Raw genomic sequence first — 8,097 nt, 5'->3', positions numbered from 1 at the left:
TTTCGGATGACTTTGGTAAATTTGCTTGCTAAATAAATTAGGTGAAAAGTTGTTTTTCAACCTACAACATTTAAAGGATGATCGAGTTTAGAAGAAGAAGAAGAAATATCACTAAATATGCCTTGATGGGTATTTGTGGGTGTCTATATCTGTGCACCTCCATAGAGGAATCAGAGAAACCTCCTTTGTCATTTGTCATTGCCAATTGCCAAGCTTCTAGAGAAATATGAATAAATGGATGGTGAAGACATGTGGCTTGGAGAACCAATGACATTCTTTAAGTAGATAGTTGAGTCCTCTCCGTTTTGAGCATATTTGGCTGTTTGACTATAGATTTCTCTCTGATTTCTAAATGAGTGTTACGATTCTAAGTGTCTCACATAAATTAAGTACAATATTAATCATGTATATATATAAGCTCTTGGGCACTCATATCACTCGAGTGTTTTCATAATGTAAGTAGACTATATGCAGAGTCATAAATATAATATTATTGAGTTGGTTCTTCTCTTTCTCTCTTGTTATGCCAAATTGATTCCAGTTTTCTCTAACCCTTTTACACTTCTGAAGCTTAGTATGCCATGGAGTTCTCTGTAAATTTTTCGGGATTGTGACATTTATAAACTCCTTATAGCTTATGTCTAGATTGCTTATATTGAAACTAATCCTATTTCTGCATAAATTGCAGGGAACAGGAATATCAGTCATGGAAGCACTTCTTCTGCAGTATATTATATATAATTTCTACAACTTTTGTGTCATGATGTTATGATTCATAAATGATACTTGGTTTTATAAAAAAGGATGAGACTGGTTTTCTTTGCTCTAATACAGGTTGAAAATGAAGGTAATTTTAATCCCAATCCGATGAGTTATGAGGTAGGTTCACCAGCAAAGACCACAACCTTTTGTAATATGGTCTGAATCAAGGGGCCCAACAATTTTTGCAATCCCTATAAAAATACTATTTTTGATTCCCTAGATTACAGAGAATCATAGAACAATTTATCTTCTTATCTTATTGATGAAGCTTTGTTCCAGGAATTGGAAAGATTGCAAGAGAATATTGGGAGTGTAAGCAAAGGACTGCCTGAAAGGCTCATTTCCAGGTTGCCATCTCACAAGCACAAACCAGTGTCTTCAAAGGGAAAAGGAAAGTCTGCAGAAGAGATTAAAGAGTATGATTTTTCACATATATACCTTGACTCCCAAGTTATCTCAAGAACATTATCCTTTATGTGAAACACCTGTAAAAAAAAAAAATGCTTCTGGGATGTCCATGTGTAGGTGTGTGATATGTAAACTAAATTTCAAAAAGGGGGATATGCTCATCACTTTGCCCTGCACACACCAATATCATGACCATTGCATTAAGGAATGGTTAAGAAATGCCAAGGTAAAGTTATTTTCTTTTGCCATTCAATAGTATTTACCCATCGGTGAAATTTGTTTTTATTAACAAAAAACAGTCATTAAAAATCCAGAAAATTCCTGTTTCTCAAATTTTGTAATAATGAAGGAACTTTCACTCTTGAAAAGAACCAAAGGAGCAATTTAGCTTCCTCCTTTGGGTAGTCAAGAAAAGTTGCTGCAGAATTTGATAATAAATTTCGATCCAACGGTGATTTTTACTATCAAGTCAAAGAGTATGCACTTGGGAGATCACGTACCGTAAAACGCTGCTGCTGTTATTTATTGTTGCTGAGCAATTGCTCTATTTATCACTTGGTTTATGATTATTTCATTATCTTAGAAGTGTGTGTGTGTGTTTCTCTCTCTCAGGTTTGCTGCATCTGCAAAGAGGAGGTGAACTTGTCGTGATCTAGAGAGCTAGCAAGGCAAGAATTAGAGTTACTGGTCCTAATATTGTTTGTGTGGACGGTATATATATATATATATATATATATATATATAGCTAACTGATTTCTTCATAAAGAAGATGAAGAGCTTTTTTATTTTTATTTTTTTTGGGATGAATAAAAATATGCAAGGTTTCTTGAATTTTTGATAGCAATAAAAGAGCCTTTTTTTTTTGGATGAAGAGAAATGAAAGAGATAGACATTGGTGGACCCAGCAGAAGCTAATATTGGATGAAGGGCCATCCTTGAAGTCTCCGGCCGGAGATCCAGAAGCTTCTCCAGATCTCCGGCGTCAAAGATCTTTTCTTGATCTCTCTCTGTTGACGCCGGCCGGAACGGCTTCTAAGGGTTGGGCTTCAGACGGAACGTACGGCTTCAGCTTCCCCTTCTTCTTCTTCTTGATACAGAAGCTTCTCCGGATCTCCGGCGTCAACAGAGAGAGATCGAGAAGCTTCTCCGGCCGATGAAGAAGAAGAAGAAAAAAAGAAGAAGAAGAAAAATGAGGAGAAGAAGAAGGAGATCCAGGGAATTAAAGGAGATCCGGGAGAGCAAGAGAGATCCATGGATTTAGTAGTTAAATCCATGAAAAACGAAATTAATAAATAAATGAAATATATATATATATATATATATACCATCACCTTTTAGAAGGTGATGGTTTTGCAAAACCGACATCTTTTAGTGTCAGTCTTGTTTAAACCGTCACATTTTCTTTCCTATTTTCCTTACCCTTGATTCTCTACTCTTCAAAACCATTACTATTAAACCGTTACTACTTATGTAGTAATGGTTTTTGGCCCTAAACCATCACTAAAGCCCTTTCTTTTTTTTGTTTTTTTTTCAAAGTACCTCAATAACATTATTAAGAGACGTAGTTAATACAACTTGTTTCAAAAACACTTGTATACTCAACAACCTAGTGGTTAAGTGGGGAATACACTTGACAAATCCAAGGTTAAGCAGGAGTGATATGCGTAATAAACCAAAGTGATTAAGTAAGAGCGATATGCTTAACTATCTAGTGCTAGAGGATTAATACGACTAGCAAACTCAGGGTTAAGTGGAGGTGATATACTTAACAAACCTATTAATTAAGTGGGGTAATACACTTAACAATGCAGTAGTTAAATGTAACTGATACGCTTAACAAGTCAATGAAAGAAACGAGTAAATGCTCATGTTTTATATTTTTCATTGTGAATATGAAATGTACTTCATCATAATGTAATTTAACTACTATTTTCCTTTATCATATGTTAGCAACTGAATTTATCCACATTAATATATGTATGGAATTTTAGAAAAGAAAATGGCAAGGAAAATTGTAGTTTGGATTCTACCATGAAAAAGCTCTTTAAGTTGAATGATTTTGCATTGTCAATCCTGCTAAAGCGCTTTATTAATACACAAGTTTTTATGAAAAACTGTGTATTTGTTTTAAACACTTTATGATCTTGAAATCCATTTTTCAAAAGAAAATAAAGAATTTTAAGGAAAAAAAAGACTCACTTCACACACAAAGAACAGTCAGTTTTTACTTGTTGAGCTATTGATTCACCTTTTCACTTATAAAATTGTGAATTTTACAGAAATTGTTGAGAAGGTTAAGTAGGATCCCTATGCGAGCCAAAATTACTACTCATGAGGTATGTAGGAGGCCTCAACTTCTTAAGATGGGTTGACTTTTTTTTGTTATTAACCATGGTCAGGAATATCGTTTGGGGTATCTTCTGCTCCAAAACTCAAAGAAAAGTAATAACGACATGTGCGGTCGCGGAGTCAAACCATTCATATTAGGGGTGTTGTTAAAAGTTTTTTAGGGTGTCAAGTGGTAACTTGCGTAAGTATGAGAGAATAATTTTTTTTTTTTTTTTTTTTTTTTTTTGTGAGACTTGGGTAGGAAAAAAAAATTTTTAAAGCTTTGGGGAGCTCCTGGTCACGTGGAATATGATTTTAGGGTTAAATACTATTCCAGTACCTATAGTTTTCATCAAAATCAAATAGCTACTTGAGTTTTCAGAAATATCGCAAATGGTACCTATGGTAAGCCAATAAACACAATTGGTACCTCTGTCAAGATTCTCTTAAGTTTTTAACAGAATGCCACATCACCCTTACACGTAGGTGCCACATAGCGTAGTACTTGAGTTTTTGGGTGTTACGTCATTTCTTTTTTTTAAAAAAAAAACAAAAAATCCAAGAACCAAAAAAACATATTTTATTTTTTAAAAAAATCCAAAAAAAAAAAAAAAATACACTGGGTTGGCTAAACCACCCCATAGCGAGTTTGGCCCAAGGGGGTGGCCGAATCACCTCTTTGGGCCATGGGGGTGATTCGACCACCCTCAGACGGCCAGTATGGGGGTGGCCGAACCACCCCCTTAGGCCAAGGGGGTGGCCGAACCATCCCTAGGGCCCAAGGGGGTGGTTCAGCCACCCCCTAGGATCAAACCCTCAAATTTGGTTTTGAGGATTTGGCCCAAGGGAATGGCCGAACCACCCCAAGGCTAAATGGGGTGGCCGGCCACTCCCTATAGGGTGGTTCGGCCACCCCAACGTTTTTTTTTTTTTTTTAAAAAAAATAAAATATGTTTTTTTGGTTTTTTGTTTTTAAATAAAATATGACGTGGCACCCAAAACTCAGGTACCACGCCACGTGGCACTACGTGTAAGGGTGATGTTGCATTCCGTTAAAAAACTTAACGGAATCTTGACAGTGGTAGTAAGTGAGTTTATTGACTTACCACAGATATCATTTGCGATATTTTTAAAAATCAAGGTGGCCATCTGATTTTGATACAAACTACAGGTACTGAAATAGTATTTAACCCATAATTTTATTCTAAGTTGAGACATTATATGTGTATTCTATCAATAAATTAAGTATTATTGGCCATAGCTAGGTTAGAAGACACCTCTCAGATTCTTTAGATTTTTGCTAGAATTTTCTCCTCGCATAAACAAATATGGCTAGATTTGAATTTTTTTTTTCTTTTTTTCAGCTACTTAATTTAGCATATTATTGTTTTGAATATAACAGCTGTGGATACTTCTTGCAACTCAGACCATGGCAATTTACGTGTAATTATTACGATCTGATAATTCACCCCAGCATTGCTGACAGCACCTTTGAAAGTTTGATGGATCTTTTTACCTTTCATAGTAAATAAATATTAAATTTTAATTATGAACTTCCCTTTTACTTTTAGCAAGTACTGATGATGTTTTGGAAAAAGCTGTCTCTTTTCCTTTTATTTTTTTATTTTCTATAATTTTCTATACCAATGAGAGCTAGTAGATATAGCATGTGCTCTTTATAAAGCATAGACTTGGTGGGATTTGTTTCTTAGCTCTTTAACTTCTAAATTGCATGCATGTGAGGCATGTGTCTCATAAATCTCGTAACATATTTGTGTTTGGAATGTTCTAGGATGTTTATCATTAAATACTTTGAAAAAAAAAAAGAACAGAGATTGGGAGGAAATAATCCTCATTATTTTGTCGCAGCACATGGTTTTTGGTGGTCTCCCTCGTGTCATATTCTGCATTAATATTCTTAATGATCCCTCCTTGGTGCTGCCAATAGGAGTCTTAAGGAGTTCACTGCTACTAGCCTACTAATGTGCCGGCTCCTCTTTACCTCCATTTCCATCTTGAAATTTAGAATTGAGATTTTTGGCTTGGTTTGTTTCGGTATAAAATGTTTTTTGAAAAATATATTTTTTATTCTCAAATATTTGGTGCGATGAAAAATAATAGTTAACAAAAACTATTTTCGGTTTGACTGAAAAAATTTATTTAATTTTCGTAAAATAGTTTTAATTTTTGAAAAATATAAATCATTTTTCGAGTTTGAGCATTTCATTTTCAAATCGATAAACCCAGCCAAGACATCGCCGGGACCCAATCAAAACAGAATCGGGACTCAACGAGACACAGCCAAGCCAACGTTGGGACTTTGTCGAGATCTTGTCGGGACACCGCTAGGACCCGATCAAGACCCCTCTGAGAGACAATCGGCACCTTGGTTAGAACACGATCGGGACTCACCGAGACTCGATAGAGCTACCGTCAAAACTTTACCGGGACCCAATCGGACCACCGTCGGGACCCTACTTGGACTCGATCGGGACTCACAAAATTCGGTCAGATCACTGCTGAAACTCAATTAGGACATTATCATAATTTATACTTTAATATTATTGAATAAAAAAATATATATAAGTTGTAATTTTTGGTACACGCTAAATACTGAAAAATATTTTCAAAGTAATCATTTTTCAAAATGATGTTCTCAACTAAAAACCTTTTTTGGCCGAAAAATATTTTACCCTGAAAATAAGAGTCATGCACAAATACATTGTATTTAATGGTAGTCAAAACTGATATTCTTTATGATAGAGTAGCTGGAAGACATGCATTGAATCATCTCTCAAGGGATAATCATCCTTTTGAAAAATTATTTCACTGTCTTTTCCTACACCAACCCTACATGTACATAGGTTTAATGCTAATCAGCTAAAAAATGGACTTGGTTCCAAATGCCTAACAAATGTATCGATATAGTGTTTTATTGTGGTTATGATTAGTACAACCTCTGCAATTCAGATGAGCCAGGGAAGGGTTAAAAAAAATCTGTAAAGCTTGAATGCAATTATTTCCAAAATAGATTAAACATATTATTTTCAAAATGTGTAGTTCCTTTTTAAACATATTATTTCCAAGAGATTAAACATAATGAAACATTTTAAAATCAAATTGACAATGTTGAACAAACGACTTCTTCTATATTTCCAGTACATCATGTAACTTATGTTGACAATATGGAGGTAGTCCAAGCTGTGTTTATTTCCCTGTTTAACAGTGTTTTACTTAATGAAGGATTATGGATTTTGGATGTATTGAGCAAAGCTAAATGGAGACAAAAATATTTTTTTAAAATATTATTCAACAATTTAAAATTTTCCAGTGTTTACCGGACGCTAGAAAATGTATAATTAGCCAATATATTTATCATTTACCCCTGGTTTGTAAATGGAAAAAATTAAAAAAATTAGTGGCACTCATAACATTGTTGGCATTTATAAAACGTAAATACATTTAAAGCTTGTTTGAGGTTGCGTTTGACTGGCCTAAAAGTACTTTTAACGCTCAAAAAGTTCGTTTGAAAAAAAAAAAAAAAATTCGTTTGGTATAAAAATTAAAAGCGCTTTTAAGGATTTAAAAAGTTTAAAAATGAAATTTTTGCTCAAAAACTCTTTTAATTTAAAAGCTTTATTTTTCAAACGCAATTAACAAACAAAATTTTAAAAACTAATGGCGTTTATACTTTATACAATGCGATTGCCTATATATTTAGACGATGTCGCTATTTATAAAATGCCAACATATCTAGAAAGTAATTACTACCATCTTATGAGCACAAGTAAATTTAAAAAGTATGAGTCCGTAATTATTAACATTCCCAGCGGTAGATTTATGCTCTTGACATCTCGTTTGCAAAGGAGGCACCCACATGGGCAAGTGCACCTTTTGGAAAATGGGGGTGATTGCACAGTACGATCGAGTTGCACAGTATTAAGTGCCCCCTTCTCAATTTAGAAATGTTTGGCTTAAAATGTCCCATTTTAGAGATGCTTTTCACTATACAAGCGTATCTAAATTGAAGTTCAATCGCTATAATTTGAGACGTGCGTCAAGTACCCCATATTCAAGCATTTCTAAATCAATTGTGGTGTTTTTTTTGAGCAAAAAAGGCCCTAAATAACCAAGTCGCTAAACTAAATTTTTTTGTGGTGTATCGAAATATTTTTCGAGAGCTTTTTATGGTTTTCTCAACACTTTTTTGGCCAAAATATCACTTTATTTTCAAGGCGAATTATACTACAATTATTGACCCTAAAGCTGGGATGAGATAAGTGGCATATCACTATCAAAGTCCAGTCCAATACACTGGCCGCCGACTCCAAGGCAAAATTCCAGGGTTAGGCTTACTTTTTTTTTTCTTTTTTTTTTTTTTTTTTTTTTTAATTGGGATTTCCAAGCTACCCTTTCTTTTCCAGAATAAATAAAAATAACTAATAACAACTAATTAAAGCGTAATTTATTCTCTTATCCACGTGCTCCAACTGCTTGCTCATTTTGTTTAATATCAAAGCAATTTGATCCGTTTAACCAAGTTTAAATCAGTTTGATTGGTTGGATTTCATTTTCAACTCGTATGCTTTTTCTGATATA

This window comes from Corylus avellana, chromosome ca5 (assembly GCF_901000735.1).
Source record: "Corylus avellana chromosome ca5, CavTom2PMs-1.0".
NCBI lineage: Eukaryota > Viridiplantae > Streptophyta > Magnoliopsida > Fagales > Betulaceae > Corylus > Corylus avellana.
This window is presented reverse-complemented; position numbering follows the sequence as displayed.